Raw genomic sequence first — 18,812 nt, 5'->3', positions numbered from 1 at the left:
AAGGAGAGAGAAAGAAGGTGGAGCAAATAACTCATTACAATAACATCAAGATGATGTGTAGAAGAAGTGTAGAAGAATGAGAGAGGAATATCTTTTATAGATATGAGAAAGGATTTGCATATGTAACTCCCATTTCTATGAATGCAACCATTCATAACAAGTGTGCGGAAAGTGTCAATATCCTCTTAAGGAGGATAAACTAATTTCCTTTACAAAAGGAATTACAAAAAAGATTTATCCTTATGTGTGGACTAGAGGATAAGAAAATGACATGTCCTTCACATGTGTACTAAAGGACAAAATACATAAGAGATACCTTAGTTTATCCCATTTAATAAATAAATACAGCCAAGGAAAGATTACTACTTCTAACATCCCCCTTTAATCTTTACTTGGCGATATTTTATCAAAGGGTGTCAAACCCAATTTACAATATTACAACTTGATCTTTTTAAAAAATCTTCATTGTGCAAGAGGTCTCTTATTATTGTGGGTACATTGTTGGAGAGCCAAGAGAAGTGGATAGTCTTTCAAGTGTGTTACATCTTCAAGTGGATTCGTGTGGCATAAGATATGTACAAGAAATAATAATGTCGTGTATGTGCCTTCATGGATTACCTAAAACATAGAAACAAGAAACAAGGCAACTATCCACAAGGATAGTTTCATCTTATATTTAAGTTAGAACCTTTTTAAGTATAAGTAAACTTTCATAGCGTAAATCATATATTGCAAAAAAAAAAAACGTTATCAAATCTCTCAAGTAAGGAATATAATGTAAGGCACAAATGACCATAGACAAGGCCAATTAATAAAATCAACATCAAGAATGCATCAATCATGCGGATATAGACAATCCACTAATAAGTCATGTCACTGCAAGTTGATGGGTAATCAATCCATAACCTACATGAATAAAAATTTAAGCAATGAAGTATACATAACATTATATGACATGTTTTCAAAGATACAAAAGGGAAGTAGTATGAGTATTAACAATAGATTGCCTTCAAGATGGGTCAGATTAATTAAATTTGGAGGGAAACTCCAAGAATAAATGGTATAAACCATAACTTTACAATATGATAATAGAATGATGCTAGAAAAGCATAAATGCACTTATGTGCCAATCAATAGAACAAGATAAATGTTGAAGACAATACTTTATAATAACTCATAATCTCAAGGAAAGAAAAAATTACATCTGTGAAATATATAAGAATGCACTCATAATTGTTGAGTCACAAAAGACACAATAATTTGAATATTTATTGGGATATATATGCAAGCCCCCATATACACACAAAAATAAATATACCAAAAATATCATGGTATGAAATCATGCAAATAGAATTAAGATCATAAATTCAATAGTTAATAGAACATAATTTTTAGGTTTTACAACATACTAAAGTGAAATGTCAAAGATGATGACTGAGGATCATTAACATCAAACCATATTTGAAATAATTAATCCTCTTAGGTTGAAGTCCACCCATTCTAGAAATTTATCTCTTTTACTAAGTAATTTCTTAAACCATTTAGTTTTTTTCTTAATAGATTTATTACTAGAGGAAGAGTCATGATGTATGAATGTACCATTTCTATCAACATTAGCATTATTACCATTATCAATATTAGCATTATTACCATGATCTATAAATGCATCATTACCATTACCACTATAAGAAAGAATAGGAGGAACGAAGGTAGATATAGGAGGAGCAGGGTTTAGAGAAGGAGGTTGGTCCTCCACTAACACAATTCTGCTTCCACTAAATTGTTCATTTTGAGCATTAGAAGAATCATGCACATCATTTTTTGCAAGACAAACATTTCATGTTATGTGCACTTTGTTAGTAATGGGATTATAAGCTTGATAACCTTTGGTATTTTCCATGTTTTCACTCATGCACCCAGTACATGCAATCTTAGATGAAGCAATAGGAGGTAAATTTTCAACTGTATTAGATGAGATACACTTAGTTTTCAAATGAGCAAGCCTTTCATGCTCCATATTAAAAGCAATATCTTTGTGCAAAGAGTGTTAGGAAGAGGTGAAACTACAAAATTTAAATAAGTTATCATGGTCATTAGCAACAACTTTGTTAGTGTTAGGATCAATAGAATAACACATATCCTTATAAAATTCAATTTTATAATCTTGACATAATTTGACAATTGAAAGAAGATTGTATTTCAAATCAGGAACATAAAGAGCATTATGCAACTTTCCATTTGGAACACTAATATTACCAAATATTTCAACTTCACAACTATGATTATTAGCTAATTGAATTGGAATATTAGAAGGATCAGGTTATAAAGAATCAAACATTTCTTTATGAAAAGTAATATGTTGAGACACAACGGTATCAATAATCCATTCTAAAATTTTAGGAACATTGTAACTAACAATAAAAGCATGATGAGATGGATGAGAGTTTTGATTATTGTTATTGGTAGGTTTCTTATCTTTTTGTTTTTTAAAACAATTATTAGTTATATGACCATCTTTTCCACAATGAGTACAATGGAGTTTTTTTATTAGATTGATTAGGATGAGTATTATTATGTATTGGGATAATCATTAATGGAAGATTTGAAAGTTTGATTTTGACATTTAGACACAAAGGCATGTTCATTAGATCTAAGAGTACCAAATTGTAACAACTTAGCTTCCTCTTGATACAACAAATTTTGAAAAATACTATACCTTAATTGAGTAGACAAAGTAGGAATAGCAAGTTGAGAATGAACATTAGTAATAAATTTTTGAAATTTCCTAGGAAGACATTTCTTTAAAACAATGGTAATTAATCTAATATCGGTGAAAGTAATGCCTAGACCAATTAGTTGACTTTTAATATAATCAAACTTAAGTGGAAAATCTTCCATAGATTTAAAATCAGTATACATTAAGTCTTCCAAATTGTCTTGCAATTGAATCTTGTTTGATTCAGATGGTCTATCATATGTTTGCTTCAAAATATCCCAAGTTTCATGGGCATTAGTGCAATGAACAATTAGAACATATAAATCTAGGTTAAGAGATATACCAATCAGGCCAAGGGCTTCCTCATTTTTAGTATTCCATGCATTTTTTTCATTTTGTGTAGCCAAGGTACCAAGAATTATAGAAGGGTCAATAGCAACATCTAAAATATGCTTAAATTGAAAAATAAAAGAGAGATGTGTTTTTCAAGTATGATAGTTTGAGTTATTCAACTTAATTTTAGGAATGAGAGTCGACATGATTATAAGAGGAAAAAAGATACCTTCTTTACTAAATCAATTTGAAGAAAAAAAAAATTAATTTAAAAAATTATTTGAGAAAGAAAAATAATAATTAAACCCTTTTTTATTTTTTTTTAAATATTTTAATATTTTAAATTTTAAATTTTAAAATTAAATCTAGATTCTTGTTTCTTAAAATACTATATATATATATATATATATATATATATATAATTTTATTTTTTGTTTCTTTTTAAAAAAAATTCCATCCTGAAAAAACATGCACTTTACTTCTTCTTTTTTTTAAATCTCAAGTTTGAATTAAGATTTAATTAAAAACTTTATGAATAATAATAGTAAATAATATTGTTTAAAAAAGCACGTGAGAGGAAAAAAATTATGATTGAAATTTTTTTATTGAAACAGTAGAGAAGAAATTCAAGTAGTTTGGAAAAAAAAAAAACAAATAGAATCTCATAAATGATCAGACAAAAGGAACAAACCACATGGCTAAAGTTAGAAGGAGAGAATAAGACATAGATTTATTGTTGTCAAACTCACAATAAGCTAATAATAGGAAAGAAGTAGAGAAGAAATTCAAGTAGTTTGAAAAAAAAAAGCAAATAGAATGTCATAAATGATTAGATAAAAGGAACAAACCACATGGCTAAAGTTAGAAGGAGAGAATAAGACACATAGTTATGATTATAAAACTCACAATAAGCTAATAATAGGAAAGAAGTGCTACAAATGGAAAAGAAGAATAGTTATGAATTATTAATTTTTTTGAAATTTGAATTAGAAACCCTTATAGCTTTGAAATTATAACCATCATTAAAAAAACTATACCAATGATAGATACAAATTTATTTGAAAGAAATATAGAATAAAGAGAAACAAGATAGTTAAAAATATTATTAATGAAGTTTTTAATGACTTCAACAGTAAAGTAGTTTTTGCTAAAAAAAATGAATTGATTAATATTTTTAAAAAGTATATGAAAGAAGGTGTTAAGAATAATAAAAGTATAGCTATTTTTTCTTTGTTTTGGTGGCAAACCCTCTAAAGCAAGAAAAAAATGGGTTAGATGATAAAAATAACTCTTTTGCGATAAACCTTCCAAAGAAGGTTAGAAAAAAAAACCTTGAAGATTGAATTAAAAATGTGCAAAAAAAAAAAGAATGAATTTTTTCTTTTCCTCTTCTCCTCTTAAAAAAAGTCTTCAAAATGATAACCTTCACACAAGCTCAAAACAAGAATTAGAAAAGCTCTGATACCATGTAAGAAATCAAGCAAAATAAAAACTAATAAAAGAATCTAAGAGAGCTTAATGTGAGAAATATTACCATAAACCAAATGAGCTTCCTATTGGAGCAACAAGAATGGAGACAAGAGATTTTGAAAGGGGAAACCAAAGAAAACCCCTTGTGTAATATTATGAATGGAAGAAAAAAGCCCTAAGAAAGGAGAGAGAAAGAAGGTGGAGCAAATAGGTCATTACAATAACATCAAGATGATGTGTAGAAGAAGTGCAGAGAAATGAGAAGGCATGTCTTTTATAGCTTTGAAATTATAACCATCGTTAAAAAAACTATACCAATGATAGATATAAATTTATTTGAAAGAAATATAGAATAAAGAGAAACAAGATAGTTAAAAATATTATTAATGAAGTTTTTAATGACTTCAACAGTAAAGTAGTTTTTGCTAAAAAAAATGAATTGATTAATATTTTTAAAAAGTATATGAAAGAAGGTGTTAAGAGTAATAAAAGTATAGCTATTTTTTCTTTGTTTTGGTGGAAAACCCTCTAAAGCAAGAAAAAAATGGGTTAGATGATAAAAATAACTCTTTTGCGATAAACCTTCCAAAGAAGGTTAGAAAAAAAAAACTTGAAGATTGAATTAAAAATGTGCAAAAAAAAAAAAGAATGAATTTTTTCTTTTCCTCTTCTCCTCTTAAAAAAAATCTTCAAAATGATAACCTTCACACAAGCTCAAAACAAGGATTAGAAAAGCTCTGATACCATGTAAGAAATCAAGCAAAATAAAAACTAATAAAAGAATCTAAGAGAGCTTAATGTGAGAAATATTACCATAAACCAAATGAGCTTCCTATTGGAGCAACAAGAATGGAGACAAGAGATTTTGAAAGGGGAAACCAAAGAAAACCCCTTGTGTAATATTATGAATGGAAGACAAAAGCCCTAAGAAAGGAGAGAGAAAGAAGGTGGAGCAAATAGGTCATTACAATAACATCAAGATGATGTGTAGAAGAAGTGCAGAGAAATGAGAGAGGCATGTCTTTTATAGAGATTAGAAAGGATTAGAATGTGTAACTCCCATTTCTATGAATGCCACCATTCATAATAAGTGTGTGAAAAGTTTCAATATCCTCTTGAGGATAAACTAATTTCTTTTATAAAAAGAATTACAAAAAAAGAGTTATCCATACGTGTGGACGAGAGGATAAGAAAATGACATGTCCTTCACATATGTACTAAAGGATAAAATAGATAAGGGATACCTTTTATGCCATTTAATAAATAAATACAACCAAGGAAAGATTACTACTTCTAATAGCACCAAACCATCAAAGAACTCAATGTGCACAACATGAGCTGCTAAAAAAGAAACCAAATAACCATGATCCTCAAGCATGAAAATATGCCACATAACCAAATCAAAAATCCAAGCAAATTAACATAAAGGATGTACTTGTATAACCAGTCATGTCATGCCAAAAATCTATGGCACCATGGTCACATCCATGAACCGAGCATTAGACTCTCCATATGTCCAACTTGTTAACATAAAATAGTCAGCCATGCAATCCTCCACCATGATTGTACCTAGCAACAACATCTCATCCCTTCTACATGAAGAAAAAATTAAGAAATCATGTGACTTAGGGTATAGACAACCCAAATCCAAGCCACCAATCTGAATATGTATCAATAATGAAAGAAAAATGAGAAAAGACAACCCATAACCAAGCTATAAATGCAATCTATAAGTATAGACCACTTACAACACTACACAACTTGTAGAACTAAGAAGTCATCATACATATCCAAACCAAATACTGATAACCATATCATCATGAGACCAATCTAAAATATGAACTAAGTATACAATGACATCAAATCTTAAATCTCTAAACATATAATGTCATAAACTCACAATGCTACCATAGTAAATATATACCATCTATTCAGATTAATATATCACCAAATAAATCATGCCAAACTTGCACCAAATCTAAACAAATATGTAGAGCTCTCCAAGAGTTTTCTGTTGACTACTCAAAGAACAAAATCTGACTTTGTATGCCCAAGTTATACCCTAATACGTGCTCAAAACAAACAACATCTAAATTGTAGACTCTTAAAAGCTAACAAAATTTCTAAATGATAGAAAAAAACCTACAACAAGTTGTAGTGCTCTGAATTAGCTTTTCAATGCCTATAAGAAGCCTAAAATCCAATATCCTAAGAGAAAGTTATGGTCATTTTACTAAGATAGTCTTTTTACCATTTTCAATACAATTTTTTTTTTTTTGTGACAAAAATTCTAATGCAATTAAATTTGAAGGCTATCATGAGCTGAAACTAAAAAACTCTTTCATTTCCTCTGAAAATGGCCAAATTAGGGAAAATTATATATCAAAATTTATGGAATCATCAACCCAAATCTAATGGTGAGGTCTATTTTTGGTGAGGAGGTAATTTTTGCAAGCTCCTCTCCAAAACTCTCATTTAAATGAAACATCCAAAAAACTCTTTTGTTTAACAATTTCACATGCCCAAAATCTGTCAATATCTCATCATAAAAACAAACCCAAAACTCTCAAATATGCAATAAATAGCTCATATATCGTGCCCTTTTATTTAACCTCTCATGCATTCCCATGGATTCAATCTAGGGTTACAACAATAACACCATAGCTCTAATACCACTTGTAAGGAAACTTGCAACAAAGAATATAATTGTTTCCACATAATCCATAATAGATCTAAAATAAATATGTGATTGAAATCCACATGCAAGAGAATAAACAACATACCCACAAAAATTGAGACACAAGATATACCCTGGGAAACCCTCATTTAGCAAAAAACCCAACCTCCAAAAGCATCCATCACCATTTATTATTTAGAAAAAACAACATTCCATTGCAATAATGGAAGCCTTCAAAGCCATAGCCAAAACCAAGCAATCCATGTGAAAAAGCATGAATTCACACATCCCATACCATGCTTTCAACCTTCACAAATGCTCCTTTGGCTAACCTATCAAGCCTTGTTTCGCTCGATTGTTTCACTTTTTTCCTTTTTTCTTGTCACCACACAACAAATACTCTTGTGGCTTCTTATATAGTAGCAAGTCTCATAAAACCACAAAGTGGTATTACATAAACCATGTTCTAAAACCATGTGCTACCTAACCCATTGATCCCACATTTAATATTGGAAATTTAAATTATTTTTCCCAATATTAAATAATTACATCAAATATTATCACAATGTTACAATACAACTCATCAAGAATATCCCATGGTAATCTTTACATGTTGCACATCCATCTAGGTGCAACATTACATAATTAAATAAAATAATACAATAGTAAAATATTATGTAATGTGTGAAACACCTATTATCTCAACACAAATATGTTGCATAAGCTTGGTATTCATTCATCTCACCCATGGTCGAAAGATTGGAAGTAGTATCTCACCACTCCTTTGACCAGTTACAAATCCAAGTTGGTTTATTAGTTGTTGGTTCCCAATCTTCTAATGGTTGAAACCCTCAACCAGCATTGGCATTTATAGCCCTCTCAAAGGACTTGGAGTCTTATAATTTCTAAACTTTAGAAAACTATCATAGAGCCCAAAATTTCTTACTCTTCCTAGTGTCTCCTTTTCTAGGGTTTTCCATTGGACCCTTGACTCTAGCATCTAGTTCTCCTAGATCCTAGATGCCCTTTTTATGGTCAGTCAAAAATCTTCCTACATATTTTTTGTTGGAATTCTTTAGAATAATTGATTGGCACGTGAATCAATTACCCAAGGTCAATATGTATAAAACTAAACGTTTCAATGCTTAGTAGACCCATATCCATAAAACCTTGTAATGCATGCGTCCATTAGATCATACAATACTTAAACTTTGTAGGTTACTATCCTAGATCAAAAAAAACTTTTTAAAAATGTAAATACGAAACATAATAGATTCAATAACACATTTGACACAAGGATTTTACTTGGAAACCCAATTTGGGAAAAGCCACCTGTAACAAGCTACTAATTCTCACTCTTCTAAAGTGATGCCTTATGAAAGGTCAACCCTATTAAAGATTACAATAGACTATTAAATGTGACATGGTTAAAGGATTTCATTCACCCTATTAGTAGTGTGCTTTGTTAGAGGACTTTATACCATTCCATTAGAATACCACTTGGTCAAAAGATATACAAATGATTTTTAGGTCAACCTTAAGCCAAAGTATTTACCCTAGACTGATACAATGATTAGAATGTAAGAGTAAGACTTGATTTGATGAAAAATTACAATTCACTTATAGATTATAGGTCTATGTTTCAATCCTTCATTCTACTTGGCTTTCACACACTTTAGCTCTGATAGCTTGTTCATCCTTCAAGCACTCATACTCTTAAGCCTTCTTGCTTTGCATGCCAATTGCAGTCACTTTTTCTTGACCACAGAATGAAACAATACCCTAGACTCCTTGTCTTCCTTAGGTTCTTACACTTTACAACCTTTTCTTTTGACCAACCATCTTTATAAATAGAGAATTTAGATCTTTTGTCACTTAACCACAATCATCCATTTTAGGGTTAGGTAGGATTAGGTAGGATACAATGAATCTACCCACTTTCCCATTTGGTTCCTCTAGAAACTTCTTCTACAATCTTCTTTGAATTTACCTCAAAATGGTTTACCTTGAATTCTATGCCACTAGCTCATCATAGTTATCTTCTACACGCTTCACATGATTTAAAAAAATAAAATAGTCAACACAGATTTATCAAATCTTTGATTAAATACATTTACTAGCACTTGATATTAATATGTTGTCACTCACCATTTATACCATTCTTTCACTTGGTCAACACTAGTTCACTCAGCCAACACTAAAGTTTGTTGATGCTCGACACTAACTAAACATTATTCATCACATACTAATAGTCACTTGGCTTGCACTTCTTTTCATCTTTTCTCGCCATTTCTTGATTTTCACTCAGCTTCCACTATTTTTTCTTATATCAACAATCTCCCTCTTTGGCATTGATGTAAAACCAATACCAACAACAATACCAAAAAGAAAATAAATCTTTGAAATTTATCCCTCTATCAATCTAGTATATGTCCTTCCTCTTTCTAGGGTAATGTGAGCTTTGTCAAGTTCATCTACTATATCTTCTCCCTCTAACTTATATCTCCCTATCTATCTATCTCTTCTCTATTCATATATCTTCCTTAGTACTTTCTCCCTCTTACTAGGTAGATGTTGATATAGGAGCATCCTGGGTGCAAAAGCAATCTTGCATCACCCAAACATATTTTCCTTTTAGTCTTTTCTATTTTAATAAGGACTAGTAAATAGAGTGGTCACTATCTATGAGAACTTGCTATTTTTTGTAAGTTTATCATATGAGCTTAGAATGTTCTCATTTTCTATAGGAAGGTTCAGTCTAGAGTTATAAGCCTACCATAAAAATCTCATTACTCAAGCTTAAGTATCAAAGAAGTTATTACAAATTTTTGGTAGAAAAATTTGTTGAAAAATCTTCAAGCTCATTGTTGGGTGCCTTGGAGTTCTTGGATGGGGTCCGAAAACTTGACAAAAGATCTAAGCATGTAGACCAAGTTCTAGCATTTTTTAAAAGTGGCTATAAAAGCCAATCGTAGCAATGGTTTGAGAGTTATGGACTTCCAAAGTTGGGTTACCCAAAATATCTAAAATAATTGTCAAAGATGTATTTGGCCGACTCTAAATGTATTGTTAGGGTTTGTCGGCCCAGCTCAAACATTGCCTAGAATAGCTCTGGGTATAGTTCATAGTATAGTCTTACAAATTACTATAATGATGACACCCATGTGGGTTAGCATATTGTATTTGTGAATTTTGTAATCTTGCATTTGTGGTACAAATAAAAAGTCCATATTTTCAAAGTAAATTTTTAAAATATTTTTTCTTTATTTTCTACTAATCATAATTTTTTACTTTATTCTAAATGAGTGGTATGATCTAATGTGTTGGTTTAAATTCAAGTTTAAGAAAGTAAAATTTTGACCTCAAGTTTCTCTAATCCAATTATATTTGATCAATGAGATTACACCTCAATTATTGTTGTGATAACACATACCAATAGTAGATTTAGTTTCCACCTTATAAGAATTACAAATAGTAGAAAGATTCTATTCATACCAATTAGAATTATCATTACCATGCTAATGAATCTCTTAGAATAATAGAAACTTCTTAATGAGATTGATTGCATCTCACTTACTAGTGTTCTAGTTCCCCAATTCTTTGTGGTAGAACTCCTCATGAGCTAAATGTTTACAAGTTCCCTCATACAAGTCTTCAAACTTTTCATATGTGAATTGCAATTGAAAATACATAAGACTATAGTAAAAAATATAACCTAATGATTCTTCACAACCTCTAGAAGATATTTTAGACCTTATTTACATGTTACTAAAACTAAATGATTGAATATTACATTCACCTTCACCTCCCTATCTTATTCTCACTACTTAACAACTTATTTTAATTTTTTAAGTTTCTATTCTAAATTATAGCCTAACCACATCTTCATTTTTATTTAAAACATTAACTTTTTTTCTCAGATTAATACTATTCACTAAAAATAATTCCAATGATATCTTATTGAAATATTTTTAAAACCCGATGTTTGCCAATTATGTATAAATTGAAGTCAAAAGTTTTGAAGTCAAAGCAAAAAGTACACCATAACTATTTTTTTTTGAAGACCGCACTGAGAGCGCTAAACTGCCTCGTCCACAACCGTTGCATCTTCAACGCGCCATAGTTTTACTTTGAATTTCGAACATTGACCATTTCAGACGCTCGCATCTCCGTTCATAAAATATGCTGCAATTCAACGCGCCATTCTTTTACTCTGAAAATCAACACCATTCCTCAGCGACTTCCAATCTTGACCATTTCAAACAAAATATGATCTCTCTCTATAAATACGATATCCTTTCCTCCTTCATACCCATTCAACATCTTTGCTCTCAAACACCCCAAAAAACATATTATCATTTTTCCTTTCTTCACATTTCTCTATTCAGCAGATAAACAATGGCGAGATTTGTGAAAATTATGGCGGTGCTGCTCCTCCTCAACGTTATGTTTTCGCTCGCTGCATCTGCTCGTCCGATATTCATCAAGGAAAGAGTGAATACATTTGCAGGCATCACCGGCACTAAAATGGTTGATAAAATAGTAGAAATTGTGGAAATATTATCATCAGGTTCTAATTGCAGGGGACACATAGCAGACCCCAAATGCCACAAAAGATAAAAGCGAGGCTTTTATACATCATTTTGGTGTTGCTTTTGGCTCGGTGGTGACAAGGAGAAATATATTTCAATTTGTCTCACGCTAATCGCTCACACATTTTATGATGGATTGCGTAATATGTAATTAATCTCTCTAAACCAAGTCAAAAATATACATATTCAGCCGAATCGAATCTTGTATCTTAAAATCTGATTCATTATAATTTTTGCTTTATAGTTGTTAATGCTTTCGAATCTTATACTTTAAAATCTGATTCATTATATCTTAAAATCCATCTTCTATGGTTTCGGATATTTTCTAATCACCAAGTTATTTTCTATTTTTTCTCTTTAAGATGAAAAATCTATAAATAATTATTGATTGCTTCTTATAAATATCAACCATCTCCTATCTGCACTTAGGCATATTGGGAACTTGGAGAAGTGTACTTCTTTGCATTTTATAGCCGATCCAATGAATCTATATGTCAACTATTCTATAATGATATTTTCCTCTCTAATGAATAAAATTATAAAATTTTATAGCTTAAATCTAAGTTCAGTACTTATGTTTGTTTTAAATTTCTCCTAAGATCTAGGTAATAGAACTGATCATAAGATATGGTGCACTAGACATTTTTTCTTCATATTATCTAACCTTGAGAAATTTAATCTTACAATGAGTGATGAATATCATTGCAAGAGTTGATATTTTAGCGTTATAAGAGTTAAAAGAGACTTCAACATAAAGAAGTTGAATTCGTATTCATGTTAGTTCAAGCACTTCGATAGTCACTAAGTATTTCAATTGATGGTTGTTTATGATCAGCAGATGTTTAATGTTTTATTGTTGATTAGATTATTTTATTTATAAGGAATTAAAAAACAATCATGCTACTAGTAAAGAATTTATGCTTTTCAAAAGGATGTCACAAAATCCAAATCCATGAGTATTAATGTATATATGTCTCATTTATAACACATGTAGTCCCATATTACTATAAGTCACATATCCATATAGATATCATTTTTTTCTAATATAACATTAGAAAAGGGTAAAGCCTCAATGGTGCAAAATAAAGCTTTAAAAAAAAAATTATAATCTCAATCTACTATAATAAGAAGTTATCACTTAAATGTGACATTACCCTTCAATTATCATCCTACTATATTAAATTTACAATCCATAAATCAAATGACATCACCCATCCATACAAGAACATTTCATTCTATTTGGTGAATATATCTTATATTATCATATTTGAAAAACAAACACACATTCAGAACTAACATTATTACATAAGAATGGTTCATTGTATCTAGTGAATATATCCTATATTATCATATTTAAAAAACTAATATTATCATATTTGAAAAACTAACATTATTATAACATAAGATTTAATCTTAGAAAAGTTACAAAACATATCAGGAAAAACTGAAAAAATAATTCTTTTTGTTGTTCTTTTATCCCTGCATATTGTATAAAACAAAAATTAAGTGGATGTGCCACTTTTCTTTTTTAAAGAAGAAGATAAATATCATCATTAGAGTATATATTTTTTTTTTTATGTACAACACTTTGGATCTGATATTTGACTTGCACAATTGGTACATGACATGGTGACATCTCTCCAATCTACAATAGATTATAAATTCCTTTGGTGTTGTTACCATCAATATCAATATTTAGATTTGTCTTAAGATTATATTGAGCATAAACTTGATGGAAAATGGTAAGAATATGAAGTATGATCTTGATTCTCACTATATTGTTCAACAATGTTATTTGTAATGATGAATCATCAATCCATTTTATTCAACTACTTGAATTATATAAAGATATATTTGTATAATTAAAATAACTTATGATGATAATGGCTCTTTCCATGTCATAATTTTTTTTTAAAACTCAATCATTCTTAATAATTTTAAATTTGCAAAGTTTCGTATTGACCATTTTTGCATTTTTGAACTATATATTTCATGCTGAGAGTTTGTAAGACCATCAATATAACAAGTAAATTTATTATCAAACCCTTAATATTTGCTATAGGTAACTTGTTTTTTTTTTTTGAGATTTTTGTATGTATTACTAATTTATAATTATATGTTATTCATAAAGACTCTTGCATATATTACTAATTAATATTTATTATTTTAAATAATATACAAACTATTTAAACTGAAAGTGATCTATTAAATTATTATAAAACAAAAAAATGACAATCAATTTCTTTTTGTCATCAAATTTTAGGTGTTGTAGGGAAGACCACCTCTACTGTAACCAAGTAAAATATTTCTAAAGTTTTTGACAAAAATTGATGAAGATATATAATTATGTCCCCCCATGTGATGCAATTGAAAAATATTGTATTAGCATAGTGATAGATCTATATGCCACTACTTAATGTTAAAAAATATTAAAATATTGTCCCTTCATAATAAGGATAGTATAGAAAGATTAAATCACTTTTACACTAGAGAGAACATAACCGAGGAAATTTTACATAAGAAAATGTCATATAGATATGATGTAAATCATGAAACAATCTTGTTTATGATATGAAATATTGAAAGAAGGGTTATAATTAACAATTTTGTGGGATGGAGTTTATTATATAATAGTTTGAATGTGATGAATCTAAATATATTAAAGAATAAAAGTAAAATTGTAGAATCTTGAATATAAATATTTAATGTAATAAAATCTAAGTGAAAGATAATATAGTTTTTTATTAAGAAAAAATAATAATTAATGGGCGTTGGCCCAAAGTATAATAAGAACTCTAGATACCACTAATAAAACATTACCAATGCCTAGTAATGAAAGATGCAAATAAATCAGATCTCCCTCTATTAGAGACAAAGTCCATAAGAGACTAACCCACCAACCATTGTCAATGCCTTCAATGAATAACATGGGACAAGCCCCCACAATACTTGCAGACTTAAACCAAAAATAACAACAAAGGACTAAAGTGTGCCCTTTAAAACTACCAGCAACCACTAAATAACAGGGAAAAGAGAAATTAAAAAATGAAATCACCATAACAACTAGGGAACAAACTCTAGTCATCCATGCCTATCAGAACTCTAAGAAAAAATATAGGACCAAACAAGACTTCAAAATTCTTTCATATCCTTGTAAACTCCCATATCACCATTATAGTAATGAGAGGAGTAGGGAGGAGGAAGACCAAACCCTAGAGGTAAGAGTCACTCCCCCTTCTTCCACTAACAAAACTACTAAAAGTGGCACCAGTACACAGCATCTTAATAGGAGTCTTCTCTACTTCCCAATGCACAAATATGATCTCTAGCTCAATAGGAGATTGCTCTAGCTCCATAGGAGTTGTGAATGTGAAAGCAAAGAGGAAGAGTCAGGCCATCCTAGAAGGTCATAACACACCTCTCTACATCAAAGCATTTAGTTGCTGAGTCATCCCTTCATCACCACATGAAGTACATTGTCCTAAAATGTTCTATCCACCCAAATCTCTAGCAATAAGAAAGAGATACTCACAAACAATAGAAGGAGAATACCCACTGAAGCCATTTACCACTACTTTCTCCCAACAACTAGCTACCTCCATAAGTTTTGCCCCCACCTCAATAGGGTCCCCCAAGTGAATAGAAAGTAGGAAAGTGAAAGAAAAAAATAGAAGACACCTCCATCATAAAGGCATCACAAACTTCAAAATGGATGCCTCGACCAGATTCCACCACCAAATAGAGGAAGCCTTCATCTCAAAGCACGAGCAACCAAAAGAGACCTCAAAGCAACAAACACCAAGATAAAAGAGAATCCCCGAGTGATGGAAAAAAGTAACCTCACAATAGTGCCCAGCCTATAGTTTTTAATCAATGGGAAAATAGGTTTTGAATGACTACATAATTATTAACGAAATTATATGAAAATTTTATTAATGTTAAACGATATTAAAGGATCGGCGGGAGACTACCAATAATTTCATAGAGGATCATGTTATCGTATTAGAAGGGGAGGCGTTTGCTAATTAAAGATATAGACATGGGTATTTTTGCCCTGGAGTAATTCAAAGCATTTTGGGCCCAAATCAATAGTTGCAAATTTTACCATATAATTAAGGCGAGTTACACAAAAATAGAAGATCATCCAACTTGATATAGACTAAATTGAGTGAATTTGACTTGCTAAGTTCTCACTCACGTGATCTACCAAACTCCAGAAAAAAATATTTGGAATTTTATTGTTCTTAATGAGAATAGCTGCACTAATGAGTTTTGAATGATGCTAGAAATCTGATTTCTAGATATATAATTTGAATTGTTTTTGTTAAAAAAAATCTTTTCATGTGGATCTTCTTATTTAGATAAGGATCCTATGTATAATGCATGTTCTTCTTTTAGTTTAGCTTTTTGAAACTGCACCTTCTCTGATAGAGTTTTGTATTTCAATTCTTTTTCTATGTTAAAACATTACATATTAAAGTTTGATTATTAGATTAAAACTGTTAAATAATCAAAATGTCTTTATGTTTTCAAATTTAATTTCTTTCTTAATATCTAAGAATGACCATTATTTTTTAGAACAGAGTGAGTTTTCTCTAGTTTCTGATCTGTATGGTGTGGGCAGCTTAAATGTGTCAACAAAATACAATATTAATGGCAGCTTTGGAGCAGACACGTCAGTAGAATCTTGACGTTAAAAATGTATCAGATCTCTAAAACTTTTCCTTTCATGTTGGTTGATTTTTTTATGCACTCTGACTGTTTGTTCTTTGAAATTTTCTTAAGGAATGTAGGTGGTGATATAGTTTGGATCTCGGTAAGTAAGCCAATTAAAATTTACTAGATATAATTATATATTATATGTCCCATAGCCATATCAAGTATGCATATTTATGATTTATTGTCATTTTTCTTTTATTTCTATGTATTTTTTAAATTTTATTATCTATTTGTTTTACATATACTAATCTATATCGATTCAAACCTATTTTCATTTTTGTATAGGAGCTCTCTCTTATTATAAGGATTCTATATTATAGTATGTTGTTATTTGTATTATATATAGAAGTAATTTATCATGGTGTGGTTTTGATCTTAAATTGAAATAATTGAGTTCTAGAGATTGTTTGTAGTATTGAAAGTGAACTTGGTATATATTTAAACAATGGTTCACAATATATTGATATTTAAAGATATTTTTTTTAAACATACAATATTTCACAGTTCTAATTTAAAATATTAGAAATTATTAAAGCACTCAATAAAAAATTTGAACTTTTTTTGGAGTTTATAAAAGAAAACAAACATGTAAATATATTTTTTCAATTTGCACACAATTATTTTTCTATGTTCTAAATTCAAATATGATATACACAATAAAATTGTTACAATCCTTTGTATTTTTATGTTTTATTTGTTTTTGATTAAGAGTAAAAATATGGTTTTTACAGGGGACACTTAATATATTAGATCAATACAATCATTGATGCGCACAATGTATGCATTGAATATAATGTTTTTATGGGATCTTGTTCATAGAGACAAGTTTAAGAGATTAGAGAACCTAGCATGATGGAAAGTTTCTTGACCCTATGTAATGTGATATATAGAGAATAATAAGATCATGTATCTATAAGATATTTCAAAAACTAATTACTCTCCAAGTAAATTTAACATGTAAGCATTTTTTATAGTGTACCCTATTGACACTACCCTTCAGAAAAAGTGGATAAAAAATAGTCATTATCAAACCAAATACCACCTTAATTACAAATTAGAGGAACTCATGAAAAATGTAAATGATTAAGTATACAAGATTGATTACAAGTACTAGTCCATGTTAGATATTCATATAAATATTATAATATTTTAGAAATAGGTGATAGGATAAAATCTAATGGAACAAGGATCCTTCCTAAAAGAAGAAAATTACATAGGAAAATGATCTTAAGAATATATACAGTACAAAACCCTATCTGAGAAAAAAAATCCCCACATATGCAATAATAGAAGAGACCATAGAGCCTCATTTCAAAAGGTGAGAACATTTCCAATTGTAGGTAATTGAAACTCAACATAGGAGGTGGAAGACAACCATCTAACTACACTCCTCTCCTTAGGAAGAAGAAAAATAAAATTTGAATAGATGACATTTTTCCCACTACTTATAGGCACGTATGGAAAAAAAATCAATTGTGTAAAACCTCTTAAAATTACTCAAGGGTTCCCATGTCAATGTTGAAGATCGCCCCTTTCGAAGTAGTCATTCATGCTCATATTGCTTCAACTGACAATTCAAGATTTAGTGGAGATGTACATAGACATAAATGAAAGACAAAGACAATTTTTGAGTTAAAGAGGCCTCCTCCAAATGATTCTCAAACTATCCATACTTTTGTCAAACTATAAAGAATAATCATGGAGAAAATGAGTAAGTGATTCAAAGTATTCCCTAACAAGAACTAATGAAGAATCTTGTTTCTTAAAAGAAATAAGAAATTACAATAAATGATTTCTCCCATAATCTAAAATATGATACTCTATAAAATTACTCAAAATATATATCATGTAGGCATCCCATGTAGCTATATATAGAAGATAATGTACATCTTTTTGGATTGAATCAAAAGTAGCCATGCTTGTATTGACATAGACATTATCAAAGTTAGTAGTAGATGAAGGATATGAGATCCCAGTACATTCCATTCAAGTTCACTTAATTATGATGTAATCATAGTGTAAATGTCTAGAGTATGTGGGAGAAAATTGGAGTGCATGAAGTATCTAAAAGGAAAGTAGAATATATTATGTTGTTTTATGTTTAATAAATTTCTAATATTTAATCACTTTTAATATACCTTTTGCATATGAAATATTATTACAATCATCAAGAGGAATTCATCTATATCAAAAAAAAAAACTTTGAATGATTAAATATATCCAAATTTTTATGAAGAAAATAAGAAAATAAAAATGTTAGGCTCAATTAGTTATTATAGTAGAATTTATGTTAAGAGACATAACT

Source organism: Cupressus sempervirens, chromosome 3, assembly GCF_028749045.1.
Source record: "Cupressus sempervirens isolate cs-2001-9-10 chromosome 3, ASM2874904v1, whole genome shotgun sequence".
NCBI lineage: Eukaryota > Viridiplantae > Streptophyta > Pinopsida > Cupressales > Cupressaceae > Cupressus > Cupressus sempervirens.
This window is presented reverse-complemented; position numbering follows the sequence as displayed.